This window comes from Panthera onca, chromosome D1 (assembly GCF_046562875.1).
Source record: "Panthera onca isolate mPanOnc1 chromosome D1, mPanOnc1 haplotype 2, whole genome shotgun sequence".
Classification (NCBI taxonomy): domain Eukaryota; kingdom Metazoa; phylum Chordata; class Mammalia; order Carnivora; family Felidae; genus Panthera; species Panthera onca.
The window spans coordinates 62233392-62257373 of NC_138348.1; the positions used below are offsets into that span (position 1 = coordinate 62233392).

The 23982-nt window shown below is 47.3% G+C and overlaps 1 protein-coding gene across 3 annotated transcripts in view; it reads right to left on the reverse strand.

The window, feature by feature from the left end:
• The window catches only part of TENM4 (teneurin transmembrane protein 4), a 2903849-nt gene that overhangs the window by 582927 nt on the left and 2296940 nt on the right, over positions 1-23982 (reverse strand). For all 3 annotated transcript variants that reach the window (XM_078433056.2, XM_078433057.2, XM_078433058.2), the window contains one exon: positions 14037-14092. The gene's annotated coding sequence lies outside the window, so the exon portion shown is untranslated. The remainder of the gene's footprint in view (positions 1-14036; positions 14093-23982) is intronic.

Below are 23982 nucleotides of genomic sequence, written 5' to 3' on the forward strand. Positions count from 1 at the left end.
CAAGGAGAAAACTGAGATTCAGTGTTATCCATCCCAGCTTGGAAATGGGAGTCAGGACCAGAATTCAATATTTCTGAGTCTGACCTCCCAGTGAGCTGGGAGGATGGCCCTTCTAGGGCCAAGGAAGTAAAGAAAAAGCCCAGGGGATGGGGGATGCTCAAGGACAAGGCCCTCAGAGACTTGGGACAATTCTCCATTGTCTAGACCTGACCTTTGTTACCAAATCTTGTGTCAGTTCTGCCTCTAAAAAACATCAAAATCCTGTCAAAAGACACAGGAAAGCATTTGACAAAATCTAACACCGTTTCATGAGAAAAAAAACTTAAACTATGAATGCAAGGAATCTTCAACCTGATAAAGGCCATCTGAAAAACCATTGGACTTAATGGTGAAAGGCTATTTCCCTCTAAGATTAGAAACAAGATAAAGTGTGTGTGTTCTCACCACTTCTATTCAATACTATACTGGAAGTTCTAACCAGGGAAATTAGCCAAACAAATAAATGAATAAATAAAGGAATAAATAAATAAATAAATAAATAAATAAATAAAACAAGGGCATCCATTTTAGGGAAAAGGGGAAGAAAACTATCTCCTCTCATAGATCGATGAGAAGATCTAGTACCTAGAAAATCTTAATGAATCCACAGAAAAATTAGAATAAACAAGTCCCTCAAGGTTGCAGAATACAAACTTATTGTACGAAAGTCATTTGTTTTCTATATACTAGCAATGAGCAACCCAAAAATGAAAACAAGAAAACAATTCACCACTGCATCAAAAACCATAAAATATTTAGGAATGCATTTGAGAAACAAATGCAAGACTTCTTCACAAGTATGGATTTCATATGTGAAGTAGTGAATATCATTAAACACCAAAGAAAGGGAAAGACATCCATGTTCGTGAACTGAAAGACGTAATATTATTTTGATGGCAGCTCTCCCAGCTTGCTTTATAGATTCAATGCGTTCCCTACTGAAATCCCTGCTTGAGTTTTTTTTTAAGAAACTGATAAGTGGATCCTAAAATTCATATACAAATGCAAGAGACACAGAGTACCCAAAACAATCTTGAAAAAGAACAAATTGAGAAGACAGAATTTCTCAATTTCAAACCTGCTATGACGCTACACTAATCAAAAACAGTGTAATATTGGCATCAGGATATAGATCAATGGATCAATGAAATAGAACTCAGAGTCCATAAATGAACCCTCAGAATAATTTATTTTAAGTTTATTTATTTTGAGAGAGAGACACAGAGAGAAAGAGAGAAAGAGAGAGAGACAATGAGCAGAGGAGGGGCAGAGAGAATGGGAGAGAGAATCCCAAGCAGGCTCCACACTGTCAGCACAGAGCCTGATGCGGGGCTTGAACTCATGAACCATGAGACCATGACCTGAGCCAAAATCAAGAGTCGGACACTTAACCGACTGAGCCACCAGTGCCACAAAAACCTTCACACTTATGACCAGCTGACTTTTGACAAGAATACAAGACAATTCAATGGGGAAAGAATGGCCTTTTCAAAAAATGGTGTTAGGACAACTGGTAATCTACATGCAGAAGCATGAAGTTGGTCCCATACCTCACACAAGATACAAAGATGAACTCAAAGTGGATCAAAACTCTTAGATGAACACACAGGATCAAGTGTTCATGACTCTGGGTTAAGCAATGGTTTGTTAGATGTTATACCTGAAGCACAAGTGACCAAAAAAAAAAAAAAATAGATGAATTGGACTTCATCCAAATTAACAACTTTTGTGCTTCAAATAATATTATCAAGAAAGTGAAAAGACAACTCAGAGGGTAGAAAATATTTGCAAACCATATATTGGACAAGTGGCTTGTATCCAGAATATAAAAAGAACTCTTGTAACTCAACAATAAAAAGAAAAGAACCCAATTAAGAAATGGGCAAAGGGGTGCCTGGGTGGCTCAGTCGGGTAAGTGTCCGGCTCTTGATTTTGGCTCAGGTCATAATCTCACAGTTGGTGAGATCACGCTCCACATCAAGCCCGGCATTGGGGTCTGCGCTGGCAGTGTGGAGCCTGCTTGCAATCTCTCTCCCTCTCTCTTTGCCTCTCCCTCACTTGTGCACTCTCTCTCTCAAAAACAAAAACAAAAAAAACTTAAAAAAAATGGGCAAAGAACTTGAGTAGACATTTCTCCAAAGAAGATATAAAAATAAAGATGCTAAACATCATTTGTCATTAGGGAAATCTGAATCAAAGCCATAATGAGATGTCACTTCAAACCCATAAGAATGTTTTTAAAAAAGAGAGAGACAGTAAAAAGTGTTGGGAAAAAAAATGTAAAAAAAAAAAAAAATTGGAAACTTCTTACATTGCTGGTGGGATTGTGAAATGATACAGCTACTTTTGAAAACAGTCTGGCAGCTCCTGAAAATGTTGATCATATGACCTACCCACATCACTTCTAGGTATGAACACAAAAGAACTAAAAATATATGCTCAGAGCGCCTGGGTGGTTCAGTCAGTTAAGCCTCCGACCTTCGGTTTCGGTTCAGGTCATGATCATATGGTTCACGAGTCCAAGCCCTACACTGGGATCCACACTGACCGTGCAGAGCCCACTGGGGATTTTCTCTCTCTCTCTCTCTTTCTGTCCTTCTCCTGCTTCCTGCTCATGCTCTCTCTCTTAAAATAAATAAACTTAAAAAAAATATATGTATATGTATGTGTGTGTGTGTGTGTGTGTGTGTTCACACAAACTTGCACATGAATGTTCTTAGCAGGATTGTCCATAACAGCTAAAAAAATAGAAATAACCAAAACAACAACTAAAAAATGGGTAAACAAAATGGTGTATGCACATGTGTGTATGTGTGTGTATCAGCAATAAGAAGGAATGAAGCACTGATACATGCTACAACAAGGATGAACCTTGAAAACGTTATGCTAACGTGAGAAATCAGACACAGAGCCAACATACTATGTGATTCTACTGAGATAAAACGTCCAGCATAAGCAAGTCCATAGAGGGAAAGAGATTAGTGGCTGCTGGGGGCTGGGGAAGCAGGGAATGGGGAGTGACCGCTAATGCACATGGGGTTTCTTTTGGGGGTAATGAAATGTTCTAAAATTAGATAGTGGTGATAGTTGCACACGTCTGTGAATATACTGGAAAACACTGAATTGTACAATTTAAAATTTAAAATTCACCCATAAAAGGGTGAATTTTATGGCATGTGAATTAGATCTCAATGATGCTGTTATAAAAAAAAAAACATATGCATGAAAGAGACTGCAGGGAATGTGGAAAATGGAAACAGCTGACTTGTTACAAGTGGTGAGATGGAAGGTAATTTTCTTTTTTTCCTGTTATTGTTGTTGTAATGTTGTTTGGCCACACCGTGTGACAAGGAGAGAAGGAGACAGAGTGACAGTCCAGTAGGGAAGATGAGAGCTGGCTTTGGAGTCCAGGGCTGCGAGGTTGACATCCCTTTCTCTAGCTGCCCTTACTTTGCTAGACTGTGTGCTCTTGAGCCAGTGGCTTCACCTCCCTGGGCTGTGATTTCTCTTTCTTGGGAGTGGAATAATATGACCCTAGTAGGGCTCCTGTGAGGATCCCTTGAGGACTTATATACACAGAGCACATGTGTGGCAGATGCACACAGTGGCCATTATCTTTCATCTTCATTTATTTATTCAAATAATTATGGAGCCTCTGTTCCATACTGGGGATATAGATGAGCTAAGAGTGGACCTTGTTCTTAAATATCCTGGAGTTTAGAGAAGACGGACATAAATAACCAAAACAAGCTCACCGAGAAGGGTCCGAGCAAAGATATCCACAAACAGCTTGGTGGACAAGTTCTCAGTACAGACCACATACATTTGCGAATTTGCGTTGGGAGCTACTGGGGCCAGGTCGAGAGATGGGAACCCACAGAATAATGACAGCATCCACAACCACAGATCACATATTCTATAGCACGCTCTCGTGTATAGGGTCCCATGCCATCCCCAGAGACTGCCAGCAAGGAAGTAGGATTACCGTACTTTAGAAATGAGAAGACTAAGTCTTAGAGGGGTCAAGAGGGTGTTCTGTTCTCATAAAGCCAGCTCGAGGTGCAAGACCCCTTCTATTTTGCCACAGCTGCATCTTCTGAGCAATGTTGGCTACATCCTACTAAGAAGGAACACTGGGAGGGTCAGGGTAAAGAATCAGAAAATGAAGAGGAGCTCTCTCCAAGTCAGGGCCAGTCGGAGGTATTGGGTATGTGACCTGTGAGAAACATGCCAGATGGAGTCCTGAGAACCAATTCAGCCCTGGATCACCCTACAAAGATTTATAGCATTCCTTGGAGAAATATTCATGCTCTGTAGGTCATCAATATCTAGTAAATACTTCTCCACTGATCTCACTAAGTAATAAGCTGAGAGTGGGGAAGGAAAACATAGTAGCATCTATAGGCACCTACCATACATAGGACATTATACAAGAAGCTTCCTCAAAAGTAGACTCTTGAGGCATTGCAGTGGCCACTTTCTCCACCGACACTGAAGTAACACTGATGACCAGAGAGGTAAAGTGTCCTGCCCAAGGTCACACAGAAAACCTATATAAGAGAGAAGAGCGAGCCTCCTTTCCACTCACCATAAGGGTTGCAAGTTTCTCCCTGTGCAAAGGAGTCATAGTCTCAAGGGTAGAGAGCTCCACAGCACCAGGGACCCATGCTGTCCTTTACACAAAAAAATACTGTTTGCATTTCAAGGGTAAGGGGTGAGACACGGATTTATTTTTGTATCCCAAGGGCTTAGCTTCCTAACTCGCCCAGAATAGGTGCCTCTACAGGTCTTCTTTAACAACAGCCTAATTGACCTTTGGTTTTGATGGAGCCAGCCCTCAGCTAACAGCAAGAGACTTCCCTTTACCAAATGCAACTTTCCCAAAGGAGCAGGATAACAGACAAGAGCGCAGGCATTTGGCACAGAGACCCAGGTGGGTCCCTCAGTGATGCTGCCCGCTGGACTGGCCGAAGTGTCATTCTTCAAGAGCCGTTTGTTGGCTCCAGGGCCCGCCCCATCCCATTGACCCTGACGGTGCATCTGCGATCGCCAAGCCTCCTCACCTCCGCAGCATCTGCAGAATCAGTTGAAATGGAGCACTGGTAGGCGCAAGGGGCCAAGCTGCACCCAGCACTCCATCACCACCCCACTCACAGAAATCAGAAGAGTGTCCAACCTGCCCAGTGGGGTCGGGTGTCCACCAGCATTCTGCAGTGATTCATGATAACCTGTAGGATTAACAACGGAGGCCTGCAGAGCTCTCAGCCAGGCAAGACTCAACAAGGGGAACTTGGAATCATCGAGATGGCCCCAACAAATGTCCCAAAGGTATAAAAGAAAGAACACAGACTTCGAGAGCCTACAGACCTTCGAGAAAGCCCAGCCCTCTCCTGCAACATGTTTCAACCTTCAGAGAGCATGTTGGCCTCTCTAAGCATCCATCCCTTCACCAGCTAAATACACATGTCAGGAGCTCCTGTTATGAAGGCCAGACAGGCTAATCAGATGGACCAGCTTGGCAGGAGACTGGTAACTTGTAAACGGGTGAAAGAGGGATGCCTGAGGAGGGCTGATGGTTGAAAGGGGAATAGATGAGACGAAGAGAAAATGTGTGGTGAGAGATTGAGAGATAGAGAGACAGAGAGAGAGAGATCGAGAGAGAGAAAGCTGGGAAAAGGAAACGAATCCTAGGGAAAACTACATGTAGTAGAGGTAAAAGGAAAACAAGTCAGGGCTCAGAGGGAATGTGGTCAGAGGAGATAATAAGGAAGAGCATGAAAAAATCCACATTTCCACTGGACATGTCAGGGAAACTGTATAAGGTTTGCCAACGTTCAATTTTGTAAGAGCAGTCATAACACTGGACACTTCTTATTACACCATCGATAAATGTCTCCTACAGATGTAGAGGCCAAAGGTAGCAAGTGGGTTTCCTCTTACCAGCCAATTCTAACCGATTGATAATGTTTATCTGAGGCAACGTATCTGAACATGTTCTGAGGCCTCATCGGAACCCAGTGGTAAAGAGAGCTGTTTCAATTAGCGACGTCTGCAGTGGGGTGTAAGAAAAGAAGGGCAGCCTGCAAGCCATGTGTGCTGGATATTGGGATGTGTTGCCCAGATCAGTGCTCTGGGACCTGGGATGAAGGCACTCACTCCTCCAGCCGCAGGGACTGCTGCTGTGGGCTGCTGACAGCTCTCGCTGGGAGTCCCTCTCTGAGAATGGCCCTCGGCCAGGAGACCGGCCTCACCCAGGGGCAGCCTACAGCTGCTGCTGCAGAGGGCAGGAAGACTGACTCCCCCTTACTCAGTGTGGGGTATCTGAAGGGCCATCCCAGCTCCAGCCACTCCCCGCGGGGACAGTCGACGTCTGTGCTGTGAATGCACTGCAGTCCAGCTCCTCCTCTGCCCAATCTTACCTCCCTTACAAATGCTGATCCTGAGGGTAAACCCAATGAACTCTGCATGCAAATCTTCCTGGAGTCTCGTCCCAGGAACCCAAGCTAACACACCATGAATTTGCCATTCCTGCACAAGCTATACCCCTCCATGCCCAGATCCACATTTATGCCTCACCACAGACCTAACGTAAGCCAGTGACAACACGTATTCCATCAGCTTTCCCTTTTCCCTTGTTTGCAAGGAAACTCAGAGGCAAGTTCTCTATTCTTTGTTCTCCTGCCTATGTAGAGGTCAATTTCTGCATTAGGCTTGGAGTCTCTCTAACCTAAAATGAGGGTTGGCTCCATTCCTCTTTTTATGTATTTATTAAAAGTTTATTTATTTGAGAGGGAGAGAGAGAGAGAGGGAGGGAGAGAATGAGGGGGGCGGGGCAGAGAGAGAAGGAGAGAGAATCCCAAGCAGGCACCACATTGTTAGCACAGAGACCAGTGCGGGACTTGAACTCACGAACTGTGAGATCATGACCTGAGCCGAGATCAAGTGTCGGATGCTGAACCGACTCAGCCACCCATTCTCAGTCACGTTTCCTCCCAGCCTCTAACCCTACAGAGATAGCAGGTGTCCCTGACTCACTTTGGGGAGTCATTGTAAACTGAAGGTGTCACCAGGACGAAGAACAATATATACTAACAACTCTCATTGGCCTGATGCTCCCAAGTTACAGGTATGCGTTAGTTTATAGACACAGTAAGTCTTTAAAGTTATTATTACTTCTTTTGAATAAAAGGTACAGAGAGGTTAAATGATTTCTCAACCAACTGCAGAACCCAGCCTAGAATCTGGGTTTCTTGACTGCTAGTCTTACAGATGCCAGCCACAGGGCAGAAACCACTGAGCTGGCCTCTGCTTCTCGCTCAGCGTCGGCGTATGGTCTCTAGAAAACACTGCGACACTGGAATTGGCCCAGGGGGCTCCCTCCTGTCTCCCCTTCTACATCAGCAAAATCCTGGGGACTTGGGAAGGTTCAAACCCAGGGCCAGGCACTGAAGAGCGCTGTGGAACATAGGGAGCGATCTAACGATCCAGTGCCAGAATCCCCAGTACAGCCCCAACAGGGGGCCATCTTGTTCCTGTTTAGATCATTCCTTTGATGGGGAGCTCACTACCTCACACCGCTTCTCATTCTGTTGTCCCCTCATCTGCACAACTGGAAGAATATTAAAAAGAGAACCTGGGAAATTGACAGGAGATAATGACCCCGGCACATGGTAGCACTCGGTGAATGGAAGGACTTTTTCCTCCTTCTATTAGACACAGAACAAGAGTAGAAGAGAATCTGCTTGTACAAAGGGCACCTTCAGCTCCAACCACACTGCTCGGGAATTGGTCCCTTCACAGACCCGAGATAGAGCTGGAGAGGTCTGATGTGTGGGCATTGCTGCCAGACCACCTGGGTTTGAGCACGGGCTCTGCTATTTAGCTGTGTGACCTGGGAAAAGTCACTGTCACTCTGTGCCTCAAGCTCCTCATCGGGAAGATGAGGAGAGACTCATGCTATCTACTTCAGGGGGTCTGTCGTGCGAATGCCTAAAAGTCTGCCAAGCACAAGGTACCTGCCAGTTGTCCTTTTTGTCCTCACCCCCGTCTCACAGACAAGGAAACCAAGACCGGAAAGTCAAGCCATTTCCACAAAGTCAAACAGCTAACGAGGAGCAGAGCCTGGACAGAAATTGTGGTTTGCCAGAGTCCCAAGTCCCGGAGCTTTCTTTTAGAGGACGTTACTTCTGCCATTCCTTCTGCCCTTCTGTAAAAGAAGGGGGCTGGAAAGAACAAACACACGTATGGAATTCCGCCCGAGAAGCTCACTGGAGGAAGCGGTTTGTTCACAAAGGCACAGCGGAGTGAATCCAGGAGTCATGTCCTTGGGCAGACGACAGAGCGTGCTACCTGCCTGCTGGAGGGACACGCCAGGGACCGGGGCCGAAAACACCAACTCGCTTCCCATTCTGTCACCGCCGCAAAATCAGGGCCTCTGCTTTGGTGGCGGTGGGAAGGACGGGCGAGTTGCCGAGCCCCACGTGGCTGTGGGACTGGTGACAGTCGGGTGACTCTGAGGCCCTGGGTGGGACAAGGAAGCGCAGCAAGCGCTCCTTAAAGGTGAAAACCGCCTCAGTTCTGCAGCAGTGTTGCCAGAGTTAGGATGCAGCCAGCACAGGGCGTCCTGGCTCTGTCTGCACAAAGGAAGGCTTGAAAAAGCAGGAGGGAAATTTAAAATATTTAAGAACTTGGGGCGCCTGGGTGGCTCGGTCGGTTAAGCGTCCGACTTCGGCTCAGGTCATGATCTCACGGTTCGTGAGATCGAGCCCCGCGTTGGGCTCTGTGCTGACAGCTCAGAGCCTGGAGCCTGTTTCAGATTCTGTGTCTCCCGCTCTCTCTGACCCTCCCCCGTGCATGCTCTGTCTCTCTCTGTCTCAAAAATAAATAAACGTTAAAAAAAAAAAAAAAAAAAAAAAAGAACTGATGTGTCACAGGCAGCAACCAATCAGAACAGACACGATGGCCAATGAGAGCAGACAGATGTTGGCTGTCAACAAACTGTATGGCTATGGGAGTGCGTCCGGGGCGAACATCAGTCTTGGCAGCAAAGAAGCCCCACGTGGGAAAAAAGAGGATGAACAGGAGGAGGCCCGGGCACCAACAGAGAATTGCCCACCCATCTGCAAAGAAGTCCCAGAGAGAAGTCCAGTAGACCCCCAGGGGTCTGCAGAGGATGGTTTAAAAACCACTGCTATGGGGGAAAGAGGTAAGGGCTTCAAGGTCCAACACACAGGCCCAAGAGCACCACTGCCTTCAGGATGCACAGAGCCACCTCCAGAAGAGCAAAGCCCTAAGCCCACCCAAAGACTTGCCCATGAAGGCTCAAACTGATATGTCATTGTGTTGTCATTCTGCTTACTTTTCTCTTGACCACAGAGCGTTCATTTGTGTCTCCCAAAGCAGTTGGTCTCCTTCTAGCATTTAGAGGCAGGCACCAGTGCACCTCACTGGCGTCCCAGGGACACCAGACGTAGCCTGGAGTCATGCAGAGTGAGCCCTGGCCTGGTCAGGAGTCAGCAGGTGGAATCCTAGTCCCACCCAGGCAGCCCCCAGAGGCATTTCAAGTCTCCCTCTCTCCCAGCTCTTCTCTACCTCCTTGCTGCTTGCTCTCCTTTCACTTAAAAGCACATGCTCCTGCTGCCCTCTGGGTAAAATCACAAGGGCTCAATTATCTTGCTGGCAATGAAGGAGGAGTACCATTTCTTCGGCTTGCGTAAGATAAAGCTCCACATGATGAAATAAGGCATTGGCCTGTGAGGTCTTGTGGGAAAGTACTGGAAGGGAAGGCCCTCCCTTGAGAGCAATGCACAAAGACCTTTCCCCTCACCCGGCCTCACCCGGCAATGAGTCTTCAGGCATACTTACCAAGCCTAAGAAACGGCCCCAGAAAGTGCCACTGAAACACTTCACCACTGTTCTCCACGGACTTCAAAATGTTGTGCCTACTGATGTTGACTTTGCCCCACCTGTGTCTTACAAATTGAGTCTACTTTCCTGTTATTAGTGGCTCTTCATACTGTCTTTAATAGATGACTGTGGCCTCCCAGCCTTCTCTGGCTTTGTCCCTCTTGAATGGAAACTTCATAGAGCCTTTGGTATGCAGGCACTGGATTTGAGTGACAGCTCCAGGAATTTACTGAAGGAGCCATGGGCACGGGCTGGGGCTATGTGGGATGCTGGGACATCTGGAGAAGGCCCAAACATCCAGGCGAAGCAAAACATTATAGCTGAGCACCATGTTCTCATGTCAGTAAGCCAGGCTCCCACCCAGCTCTGCCACTCTCAGCTTGATAACCTGAGAAAGTTACCCAAACTCTTCAAGCCTCTGTTTTCTTTGGTGGAAAACAGTTATAACATTAGTTAGTATCTACCTTACATGGCTATTTTAAGAATGAAGCAAAATAACATATACAAAGCACTTAGCACCTTGCCTAGCACATAGGCAGCAATCAGGAAAGTTGGCCATTATTAATATACTTAATCACTCAAATATTTGTTGATTAGTTGCTACAGGCCTTGTATCCTGCCACTGGCTGGGACTTACAGGTTCTGCCCTCAAGAACGTTACCATTCAGTGGGAAAAGACAACCAACAATTAGGATGTACTATGATAAATGCTTTGCTAATAATTACTTTTATTTTTTTAAGTTTACTTATTTATTTTGAGAGAGAGAGCATGTGTGTGTGAGCAGGACAGGGGCAGAGAGAGAGGGAGAAAGAGAGAATCCCAAGCAGGCTCTGCACTGTCAGTGCAGAGCCCAATGTGAGGCTCGAACTCACAAACCGTGAGATCATGACCTGAGCCAAAGTCGGACACTTAACTGACTGAGCCCCCCAGGTGCCCCATTGTTAATAATTACTTTTAAAAGAACCATCTCTAAAAGGTGACAATCACTTTTTGCTAGCCATTGTGTGGTACACACTTTATCTAAGACAAGAGCAAAGCTTTTTGGTTCAAATATGTGGGCTCAAATCCTAGCATTATCACTGAATACCTGAATACTCTTAGCCATGTTAACTTCTTTGAAACCTAGTTTATCTGGAAAAAAAATGGCTATAAAAATTAGAAAAAAAAAAGTGTATCTAAGATGTTACCATAGTGCCTTGCCCACAGTAGGTGCTCGATACATGTTTTTTATTAAGGGTGATTAAGGGTGTTTGAAGAGCTCATGTTGGCTATTGTCCCAATCCTAAAGGTCTGTCTGGGTAGGTGTTAAGGTCAAGGAAGGACATCCACCCAGCATGTGTGGCAGGGTTGTGATGTTCAGAGGCTTGTCTGGCTTGGAGCCAGTTCTGAGCCAATGACTGGAGCCATAGGGACCAGAGGCTGGCCACTCCAATGGAATTGCTGGCAAGGATGAGGCAGAAGATTCCAAACAGGGCAGGTCCCCCAGGGCCAAGAGAAATTGAGTAGGTTGGTGTAGTAAGAGGCCAAGCTAGGACACAGATGAGGGCCTGTTATATTCTAGAAGGCATGAGAACCCCAACCTGGGGCACTCTGCTACCTGGGGCCAGTGGCCTCTATGGAGACCTCAAACACTGCTGCACAATCAACCCCTCACCCGGGCTGGGGAGCGTGGGGAGTGAACAAGGACGATGCAGGCAGAACTCCACAACTTACAGGATGGATAACCTTGGAAAAGGAGCCATGCAAATCAGAACACACCAGCCCCAGAACTGAGCCAGTGCACAAAGAACCGAACTGCACCAAGTCAGGCCTGCTTACACGAATGAACATTCTCGCAGCATCGCTTGATAAGCCTGTTGCTAAGCCTGCCAAGCTTCTCGTCACAGAGCACTTCGCTCTCAGCTCAGGAAAGATAATCACTCTGGGAACCGGCTTCCTCAGGAGACCTGGCAGAATGCTTTCAGTCTAGAGCGAAACCTACCTTTCAACAGAGCTTCTCCCCTCCCACGTCAGACAAGGGGAAACCCAATCCGTAAAGGAAAGGGTTTGCACACACACAGTCCTGCCGGGTGTCGCTGGCTGTAAGTGACCCTCAGGGAAAGGAAGGAGCCCCGATCTCTCTCGGCTTGGGGCACCTCCAAAACAAAGACCCTAAAGTCTCCTGCTGGAACAACGCGAGACACAGAACGCTCAGATTCCAGGCACACCCGCAGGTATCATCTGCCAGTCCTGACACCAGCCCTGTCTGTGTCGAGGTCCAAGCGGAGAGATCAGACAAGCGCCAGGGTAGGGCAGGGGCAGGGGAGAGCAGGAAGGGGGAGCAAAGGCTTTGGAGAGACCAATAGGAATTACAGCAGTTTTTATCTGACACCAAAGAACAGGGCAAGGGAGAGCTGTGTGATCCAAGCAAGGATGAAAGACAGGCTGGCCTCCCCTTGTAATGTAAGAGTTTAATGATACTTATTAAAAGCCCATTTCTGGGTCCTGTTGAAAAATTACACCCATAAGTGTTTCTTTTTTTCATATAAATCGCTTCCTAGAGATCAAGTGCGTGCGTGTGCATGCACACACACACAGTATAAAAATTCCACCCTTCACACTTGTACACACACATTCCCCACAAATCCTGCACATCCCATCTACCACACACATGTCAGTACATCTTCATCAAGGATGGGCACCACTCACCACACACACACACACACACACACACACACACACAAACACACACACTGTAAGGCAGGAAAACCAGGCCTGGTCCCCAAGGTTATTCACACACCCTTTGAAACTGCAGACTTTGAGGGAGCCCAAGAGCTTCGTGCTCAAGTTGTCATCCCCACAAACAAACAGCACAGCCTCTAATCCTATCATTCTCCACGTCTCGCCTGAGGCCAGGCAGCCTTGCAAAAGCCGAAGCTACCGGGATCATTAAGCTCTGGCAGAAAGCAACAGCATTCTGTAGGGCCACTGCGGGAGAAGGGGTCTGTGCCCCTCTTGCTCATGGCAGATTCTCTCTGATGTGCTGAGTCCCAACCATCTGGAGGAGGTGGCCCTGGGCTTCCGCCTGGGACATATTTTCTTCTGGCTACGAGCTTACTCTGAGCCCAAGGCTGCCTTCACTCTCGGTCAGAGAAGACACTGTTTTCTGGAATAATCAGCTAGACACAAGAAAAGTACCCCTTGCAGAAGATTAGCCTTGCATCAGCACTGGCTCCGTCCTGTTGCTCCCTAACGTTTTACTCACTGCTAAGGGGTAGGGTTCAAACGCTAAAATCATCAGGTAGAATAGTTTGCTGTTAACAGAAACAAATGCTTTGAAGTTAGGAAGTCTGGTTTCAAGGTCAGCTCTAGCGTTTTCTCTGCATGGTCTTGCCAACTCTCTGAGCCATGGTTTTCTGCTTGGCAAAATGGCAATAAGCAGCTTCTTTCCATCTTATGGAGTTTGGGGGAAGATCACAAAATGCCCTACACACTGTAAACTCCAAAGCAGATGTTAGAAATTTTCATGATGAGACAGTAATGAGGAAATGGAGGAGCTCATAAATTGGGCTGTGAGTGCCTCAAGGGCAAAGCCTGTGCTGTATTTATCTTGTTATCCTCAGTGCCCGGCACAAAGGGCTGGCACCAAATATTCTGGGGAAAAACAGTTTGAAAGAATCAGTGAACCCGTGAGTTAAGTGGCTTGTTCGAGGTCACAGAACAGCTTATGGTAGTACTGAAACCCAGATCCCCTCACCCCCTAATCCAGGGCTCCCTGTTCTAGATGCACCAAACTGCTGGGTCTCTGGAAGGGTCAATGATGTCAAACTAGCCACAGCGTGGGCCAGGTTTTAATGAGCCCTCCCATTCCCCGGGAAAGATCCAATATAGGCAGGCAATGCCCAGGAAGCCTTCACAAACTCGCTTGTTAAACATTCCAACTCAACAGTGAAAACATACAGAAACTACGGTGCACAGCATACCCAAATGCCTCCAACCAGCTCATCTTATTTTCTGTCTTGAATTGTACAAATCAGAAAAATCACGAGATTCGGCTGCGGAGATTAGAAGTATATCTTGTTTCCAGCTCACTGTCAGCATCAGCACTTACCTACTGACCGAGTGTCCGGGAGATCACTAGCCCTCTCTGAGTCTCAGCTTTTCCATCTGCAAGAGAAGAAGATGATCACAATTAATCCCTTGAGACCACTGCACTAAAACGCATCAGAGGTTTTATACCTGATATCAGTTCCCAACTGCTTCTGATCCCACATAACTGGGGAAATTGCTAACGATCAGGAGCTGGAAGGGAATTATTTCAAAAATGAAGTGTGATAATTAATAGTTATGTGTCAAGCAGGGCACTGATGGTGTTCGACCCTCAGCCCAGAAAATTCAGCCTTCCCATCATTTTGGCATTTATTTTTATTTTTCATCAACGTAAAAATGCAAAAGACCATTGAAATACCAGGAGAAATAGAACAAACAAAAATGTCACTACCTCAACATACTCCCAACACTTGGGGGTATCTTTCCAATTTTTTTCTTCTAATGTGCAGAGTTCACCATTTTGTAGAGCAGGGACCAGAAAGGAGCACTCTACTGCAAAGTGGCATGCAGATCATCATGCCCCCTGGCCCCTGCTGTTACACCACGACCACTGCCCACATTGTTAACTCTTTTTTATTCCCACATCAGCTTTATCAGCTTCCCCCAAGACTCTTGGACGGTGGTCAGGTCTCCAGCAGGCACTGTGCACATCAGACCCCAGGAAGAAGGAGGGGCTGGTCTTTCCCCAGTCTGGTTCAGTTCCCTCATCTGCAAAATAAGGAGACCAGGCTGGCCAATCCCAGAGATCACTTTTAACTTAAAAAGATGAGGCTAAGGAAAAGTGAAGGAAACATATATTTGAGTCCCTATCATGTGACAATGAGTCTGTACTGTTGAGCTGGTAACATCTACCGATATTCTCTCAGGAGCCTCTTAACCACCCTGGGAGATTTTCCAGGCCAGAAAACTGTAACTCAGGGAGGTTCAGAGATCCACCCAAGACCTGCTATGGTCATTTTCGTTAACACTCCTCGCATTTTTGCCATAGGGATGTCTCACCTCTTCTACCGTTTGACTAATTTTTCCAAATTGCTTCACATTTTTTGCTTAACTTTATTTTTAAAGGATGTCTTTAAAAGTTTGTGCTGCATTTTATTCCTGCCCCTTCTCTCTAAGGCCCACTGAAAGGCAGTCTTTCAACTCAGATGGATTCTAGAATAGCAAGACAGTCGCTAATAACTTCAAGGAATTTTTAGTCACCACCATTCTATATAAAAAATCTCCATGAAGTCATAGGTTTGAAGTGTTGCTTTAAAATTTTTTTTTCTAATATCCATTAAAATAAATAACTTCGGGGGCGCCTGGGTGTCTCAGTCGGTTAAGCGTCCGACTTCAGCTCAGGTCACGATCTCACGGTCCGTGAGTTCGAGCCCCGCGTCGGGCTCTGGGCTGATGGCTCAGAGCCTGGAGCATGCTTCCGATTCTGTGTCTCCCTCTCTCTCTGCCCCTCCCCCGTTCATGCTCTGTCTCTCTCTGTCTCAAAAATAAATAAACGTTAGAAGTTCAAGTTTTAAAAAAAAAAAATAAATAAAATAAAATAAATAACTTTGGAAGTTTGGAATGCTCACGTATGCACTTTCCAGGGGTGCCTCCACTTTATCTTGGGAAGGCTGGTTTAGGGTCCCTAGCTATGATGCAGCCAGACTTTGGAACATAATTCTGTCCTATGCTTACTGAACACCAAGAAAGTTGCCTGAAGTCACACAGCCAGGAACGGAAGAAACTGCGACTTGGGCCCCCATGTGCCCACTTTCAACCCTGGCTCTGTGAACATTTTCAGTTTCCTCTCTGGCCCTCCTTGGAAACTCAGTGTGCAATTCTGCGGCGTCAGGCCACCAACCAAGTTCTGCTTCCAAGTGGAGGCAGGGTCATCCTGTTCTGTTAGGTCGCCAGCTTTCCCACACAGTGTCTGCATTGTGTCAATTCATATTTAAGTTCCCAAAAGGGCACTTTGGTAAGACGCCGCATAATTTCTAAAACCGAGCCTAGAAAATGTGAAGCGAATGTGATCCTTTATTCAAAGATCCAAGATAGTAACCAAGGAAATAGAAAAGGCTGGTAACAGAACATCTTGGAATGCCACTGTCCCTGCAAATGAGTATAAGATCCCAGCCGAGGGAGGGAAAGGCAGAGAAAGTGGCAAAGCAGACGTAGTGGACACGGATCGAAGCTGCTGTTGGGTGTTGAGTGTCTTTCTAAGCTTCTGTTTCCTGTCATCTGGTTTACAATTAATTGGCATGAATTTTTTATGGCCAGAGAGCAAAGAGACTCAAAGGCCTGCAGAACGGGCTCAGACTTTCTTTCTGGGAGGGTTCCCTCATTTCTCACGAACACAAGAAACCAAGCTGTGCAGTCACAGGAAAGTACAACGGTCTTTCATTCTTGGTCCCACACCTCTTCCATGAAGTCTTCTCCCACCAGCCCGAGTCAGAATGAGTCACTCCTCCCTTGGGTTTCCTTCTGGCAACACCTTAATTACAGTCTCTGTTATAGTGGTTATTGTTTTCTCTTCTACAGTATTATTTTTTCTGTTTACCCAAATACATTAAATATGATCAAAACTCATCCATCACTAGCAATATGACTTTAGACAGGTTTCCTTCTAAAACTTGTTGTATATAGACCCCCATGCACATTCACAAACGTGTACATCCAGACACTTTATAAAATGGAATCCTATTACGTACACTAATTTTAATCCTTTTAAAATGGTTACACGAATGCACAATTAACCTCTATCGATGTATGTATAGGCGTTTTCATTTTTTCTCTAGTGAAATACTCTAATATTTTTGTACATGTATCTCTGTGTGGTTGCTTGATATTATACTTAGACTATATCGCTTAACATATTTTTAAAGTTTTAAAAAAATGTTTATTTATTTTGAGAGAGAGAGAGAGAGAGAGACAGAACGAACACACAAGGGGAGGGGCAGAGAGAGAGGGAGAGGGACAATCCCAAGCAGGCTCTGCACTCCCAGCACAGAGCCCAACGTGGAGCTCAATCCCATGAACCGTGAGATCATGACCTGAGCTGAAATCAAGAGCCAGATGCTTAACAGGGTAAGCCACTGAGGCGCCCCTAAAGATTTTATTTTTAAGTCATCTCGACACCCAGTGTGGGACTCAGACTCATGACCCCGATATCAAGAGTTGCACACTCCACCGATTGAGCCAGCCAGGTGCCCCTGTATTGCTCAACAGTTTAAAAAAATTCGTAACTGCCCCCCTACAAAAGACTATCACTGTCAGTTTCTACCAGCAGCATAGGGACATGCTAATCCTTCATGACCTCATCAGTTTTAGCATTAACGTGCTTTTTTAGCTTTGTCAGTGTGATAGTCAAATGGAGCCTTGGTATCTTAATCGCTTCTTTTGGATACCAGTTGAACAAATGCCTCTATGTTTCTTGGCTAGTTTCAAGCCTTCTTTTAGGAGCTGCATGTTCACAATCCTTTGCCCATTGCTTGGTTGGGTGTTAACCTCTTTCTTGTTTGGTACCCAAGAGCTTACCGTTGGTCTTTTGCCTTGACTATGACTTTTAGCTTTCTTCCAGCATGTTCAATCATGGTGCACAGTGCTACCAGGTACTGTTGCCCCAAGAGAAACCTGGAGGCCCATCCTGACACCTCCCTGCGTGTTCTCCCCACAGATGACCAGTCACCAAGTCCTATCTGTCCTACTTCCTGAGTAGACCTTGAATCTGTTCCTGTTCATTTTTCTCCCTCTCCAGCACCACGACCTTTGCCAAGCCCCCATCACCTCTCATCTGGTCTTTTGTCATGGCCTCCTAACTGGTGTCCACAGCCTCTCCTCCACTTCTCCCACCATCCAGAAACAAGAAGGATTTGTTTTTTAAGGAGAATCAGATTGTCACCACTGCTTAAAGCTCTTTGACAGCTTCCTTTCCCACTAAAGATCAAGTCCAAAGTCCAGAATGTGCACCTGTGCCTGCAGAGGCTGATTCTGGGACCCAGTTTCCACACGGCTTGGGTCTCCTGATACATCCATCTCCCCTTAAGGCTCTGTGCTTTGTCACGCTGGCTTCCCTTCTGGTCCTCAAATGGGTCATTCTTCTTCCCAGTCCAAGGCTCTGGATGTGCCATTCCGTCTGCCTGAAAAGTTGTTTGCTCTCCTCTTTGCTCGCTAATCCAAACTTATCCTTCAGGCCTCTCAGCTTAAACACCACCTCCTCAGAGAAGCCCTGAACCCCCCACACTAAGTGAGCTCCTCTGGCTATTTACCGGAGTTTTCCTTTGAGGCGTATCTTCCGAGGTACTCTGTGGTGGGGAAGAGGGCACTGAGTGTCCAGGCCCTACCCACGGGGAGGGCTGGGTTTCCCACTGTATCCACATGGACTTGAGGCCTGAGTGGGTCGCGACCTCCAAGGGAAGGGCGCCCATGAGTCACAAAGCAGGGCTGGCGAGGGCACAGGACAATGCCTCCTCTCTGGCAGTCCCTGCTCACAAGGTGCCAGCAACTCTGAGGCTCAGAGATGCTCCTTGAGCTCCACGTATCTCCTCTTCAGACGCAGGAGCTGATTTCAAAACATCCTGTTGACCCAAGCAGAGCCGGCCTTATTGCCGCCAGCTGTCGGGAGTGAGGAGGTGCCCTCCCCTGAGGACCGGGCCGTTTCCAGCTTCATCATTGTTGGCGTGCAGATTTTTTCCCCCTGGACTTCTGCTGCTGCTGAGGTCCCCAAAACATGTTCACTTTAACTTTCTTCTGGGTATTTCGGAGTCAAAGATTTTCTCCTTTTTCACCCTCTCAGTTAGATTTTAGTGTGTGTGTGTGTGTGTGTGTGTGTGATCACAGAAATGAAGCATTTCAGGTATGAAGCAATTTAGGATGAGAAAATTGTCCTCTAGCCACAAGGCCTTGGCCCTAATGCCCTAACAACCTACCATGGCCTGGCAGGCTCAAGAGTGAAATCCCGATGCATTAACTGGCCTTCCAAGGACCAGCTGTGTCCCCATCTGGGTGGCCTCACCACAGCTGTCTCATCTGCAGGTGCCCCCAGCCGGGGACGCTCTACATCAAGTTGCTCTCAGAGTGAGGTGGTTTTCTGGGTTGTGCGAGAGATCATGGTGGTTTTATTATTTACCTAAAAGCATGCGAAGTCCAGTAAGAATCCCAGATGCAGGATACCACTGCATCTTTTCAACAGGGCTCATGGAGCCATGTGAGAGGGTCTTTTTAGTTTTCTTAAATGTTTATTTTTGAGAGAGAGAGAGAGAGAGAGAGAACATGAGCAAGGGAGGGACAGAGAGACAGGGAGACAGAGGATCTGAAGCAGGCTCCATGTTAACAGCGCAGAGCCCGACGCGGGGCTCAAACCCGTGAACCGCGAGATCATGACCTGAGCCAAAGTTGGAAGCTTAACCGGCTGAGCCACCCAGTCGCCTGGCCTGTTGTAATTTTTACAAACCAAGCAAGTCAGCTCTCCCTGAAACATCAACTTTTCCACGCAGCAGCAGCTTCACGTTCCCCCTTTCATTCAACAAAGCAATTCCTGATGCTTACTCTGTGTGTCAGACCCAGACCGGAGTTGGTGGCCAGAAAGGCTTTCAGAGACAACATGGGCCTGACCCATGTTCGAATCCCCGCTCTGACTCAGAGTTGTGTGACACACAGAAAGCCACCTAACCTGCCTGAGCTTTGGCTTCCTCATCTGCAAAACAGAGATTCTTATCCAGGCGCTGTGAGAATTCTATGCAATAGTGTTTCTCAAACCCCCAGCAGAGGCCTGCGAGTTGGCCCCAGCCAGCACTCACTGCTTTTATAATTTCGACAACTACTGATGGTCAGTTAGACACGTTCCCTGCACTAAACGGTACACGTGTTGTCATTAGGATGGGGGGAGTCTGTAATCTCAGCAGGACCCACACAGGAAGGGCTCTGTTTTTGTGGGATGGGACTGGGCAAGGCAGGCTTCAAGCTAGACTCAGGAGCACAGTGTTTGCAAAACAAAGAGGTCCACGCAAGGGGTGTGAAATGTGGGAAGCACAAGCAGCAGGAGAAGTAAAATCTCTGGGAACACAGGCACTAGCAAGCGTGCAGGGTCGGAACTTGGAAGGCCTCGTGGACCAGGTTCTAGCAACAGGACCGTCCATCACTGGTTTTTAAGCTGGGCACTCACAGGGCCAGATGCGTCCTTGAGATCAAACACTCTGGCTGCAGGGAAGATGGATGGGAGGGGTGAGGCTAGGAATGAGGCAAGGGCAGGGAAAGCCAGAGCAGCAGCTGATCCAGGTCCAAGGGGAGGATCCCCGACTTCATTTATGAGGCTACTAGTCATGCCTTGCCCGGTCGCCACAGCAGCCCGAATGCAGTGGCCCAGCGACCAGAGGCTGTGGGCCTGGCTGCTCTGGAGCTGCCCTGAGGAGCATGTAAAACCATCCACCCCCAAACAACCGGTTCCTTTCTGACTCAGCTGGGACGGTAGGGCCTGGGATTCAGGCTTTCCAGTCCCCGTGCCATCTCCCAGCCCATGCCCGCTGCTGCCCAGGCTCCCTTAGTCACATTCATTCAATTCCAGTCGGTTACACTATTTGTGTGTGTGGACCCACGCTCAGATTTGAGGGTCATCCAGAGGCCCTGCTGGACGAGGCCCAATACCATTTTCTACTTTCTTCCCTAAGTCCCAGGAACTATGGCCACATAAGAAAGAACAAAGCAGTAACCATTATTAGGCATCACTATACATCTGGCACAGTGAATTTTATAATCATCCCGGGCGGTATATATATATCATCATCATCCCCATTTTACAACTGAAGAAACTAAGGCTCAGAGAAATCACATGACCCGCTTAAGGCTGAGGAGGCAGGGATAGAGCCCAAATATCTGAATCTGAGCTCAACGATCCTTCCTTTACACAACAGCAGCTCTCTAAATAATGAGGGCAGATGCTTGATACGCTTCAAACAGCCAGGGAAACACAGTCAGCATCACCACCGCCACCACCACCCCTGTCACGGAGTCCAAGTTTTATCCCATAAAGGACAACGTGTCCCAGATGTGCCTCTTTGTCGCAGGATCTTACAAGGTTCCTGAGCACGTGTGTTTAATTAAAATCAACCACTACCACTGACTGCCGATGGTCACATTCCTTCCCATCCGTGTTTGTAATAACCTTTACAACAACCCTATAAAGCAGGTTTTACTTCCCCACTTTTATAGCTGAGGACGTGGAGGCTTAGAAAGGCAAAGTGATTTGCTCCAGTTACTCGGAGCAGCAGAGGAAGAACCAGAAGTCTGTGTTTTGGCACCAGGACTTACCTGCTGTCCTCCAACTTCACGTGTTAAGAGCTCAACCTTTACCTCCCAAGGGTCCTCCTCTGCTGGTCCCCATCTCGATGAGTGATGTCACTCTACCCCAGCAACACAAGCTACAAACCTAAGCCACCCTTTGATACCCCTCCCCTTCACAACACCCCCATATTAACCCATCATGGACCCCTGCCAGTTCTAACCCTCCCATTCATCCCTTTCTCACCACCCCTGCCTCTACTACCCTAGTGGAGTCATCTCTCACCTGAGCTGCTGCGGGAGCCCCCCCAGCCGGCCTTCCGGTATCCTGGGTTCATAGGAGATATGAGCACTTCCCGGCTTCCGGGCCCAGAGAGCCTGGCTCCTGCTGGAAGCTCTGCTTCCTCTCACCAAATGTCCTGCCCCTTTCATTTCTCAAACACCCCACTGTCTGTCCTGTTTCAGAGCATTTACACAGGCTGTTTCTTCTATCACCACTCCCAGCTTCACAGGCCTGTCTTTCATATCTTAGCTCAAATAGCACTTCCTCCAGGAAGCCTTCCCAGACACCCAGTCTAGGTCGGCAGGTACACAGCAGGACAGTTGTGCCTGTGGTTAAAATACGGAAACACTTCCCTACCGGTTGCTGCGTAGTTGGCGACCCGAGCCACTGGGTGCCTCCCACTGTGACCTGAGCTCTTGCCCAGAACCCAACAGCCCTCCCCACAAACCGGAGGATAAGGGATGTGTGGCACATGGAAGGCCCCCAGGCCCTTGCTCGGCCCCATGGCAGAGGGCCGTTCTGACCAGCCTGTGGATGTGCAGTCGGGTGGCTAAATATTTTGAATGCCACCTCTGCTCTTGATCCTGTATTCCTCACAGTTCATAGTTACGGGTTTATCTGGGTGACTATTTAGAGTCATGAACTCTGGGAGGGCAAGAAGCACAAAAGTGAGCTTTACCACGTTGAGGCTCATCCCAGAAGACCTGAGTGACGGGGGAGTTAAACGAATGGACAGCTATTTCCCCTGCCTTTCTGGCTGCACCTGCTCAGCTTTTCCAACAACTTCAGGCATTGAGCAATGAAGAAGCCAGGCATCAAGGCGGGCAGAGTGGCCAAGGAGGGGCTGCCTGTCCTGTCAGGGTGAGGTCATGGTCTCTGCACCCTACAGATACTTGGGAGGTGGGAAAAAGGCACAGTCTTTCTGGGTTTGACTCTTCCCTGCTCGTGAGCCACCTTACCCATCTCAAGCCTATTTCCTGGTCCTTATCAATCAGGCAACACCTGAGTCCAAAAGGCCACCTTTTCTCATGGTTGTTATCACAAGACTCCTAGCAATTTCCCCACTTCACCCCTCACTCTCTCGGATTCTCCTCGTGCACAAAGCATGGTCATAGAAGGTACATCTGGTCATGTCTTTCTTCTGTGGCTTCTCCTCAAGATGCATTCAAACCCACATCCAGGTTTATAAGGTCTTCATCTCTGGGCCCTGTCTGTCTGTCCCTCTAACCTCACCATCTGCTTCTGTTCTTTTTTTTTTTATTATTATTTAGTTTTTTAATGTTTATTTTTGAGAGAGAGACAGAGCATGAGCAGGGGAGGGGCAGAGAGCGAGGGAGATACAGAATCTGAAGCAGGCTCCAGGCTCTGAGCTGTCGGCACAAAGCCTGACACGGGACTCAAACCCATGAACTGCGAGATCATGACCCATGAACTGCGAGATCACGACCTGAGCCAAAGTCAGACACTTTACCGACTGAGCCACGCAAGCGCCCCATCTGCTTCTCTTCTGCTTCTCTTCTATTTCCTCCATCAACACACACTTTCTCCTGCCACAGGGCATTTGCACCTGCTATCCCAATTTCTGGAACTTGCCCCAGCTCATTTCCATCTACATTCTAGATTTTAGCTTACAAGGCATATACTTTGAAAGGCCTCTGCTGCCTAACCCTGGTCGATAGCTCCTCCTATCATCCACTGCTCTTGCTTTGTTATATCTACTCAGCATGACTGAACTAGTCCTTCAATGTCTGACTTGAATAGAGGCCCCATGTGGGCAGAGAGCATGTCATCTTGTCCACTGCTCTATCTATCCTCCCTGCTCAGCCCCCCGGGTTCCTGACACAAAGGCTCCAGCAATATTTGACAAACGAATAATCACTGTGATGAGGCTGTGAGCTTGGACCTTTCTCATCTGTCTCTAGGGTCAAAGCTGAAATGTAAATTCCAACAGCCACCATAGAGATTTCGGGAATCAGCCAATTAATTTACCTCTGTTCTGATGTGTGGAAAGGGTCTGAGAATACAGCAGTGCAGCTCCCTAAGGGACCAGACTGAATTCTTAGGAGATCACCTGAACTGTTAAAAACATAAATAAATAAAAAAATGACTAGAAAGGAAGAAAGGAAGGAAGAAGTAGTCAAAGTCTCAGGGAAAAAATGCTGGTCAGGAATGGGCGAGGAAAAAAAACAAAAAAAAACATCTAAAGCTTCCCCTTCACAAGAAAAGGCAGCCCCTGAGTAAGCGAAGCACTGGGCCATGCTGTTCCAGGAAATGGGCACCAGAATGGATGCACTCTTGTCCCTCCTCTGACCCTGACAAACCGTGCGGCCCTCAGTCAGGCATTTGCCCTCTCTGCACCTCTGCTTCCCTCCCTGCAAAACAGCAAGAGGCACCCAGGACCTCCAGATCTGGA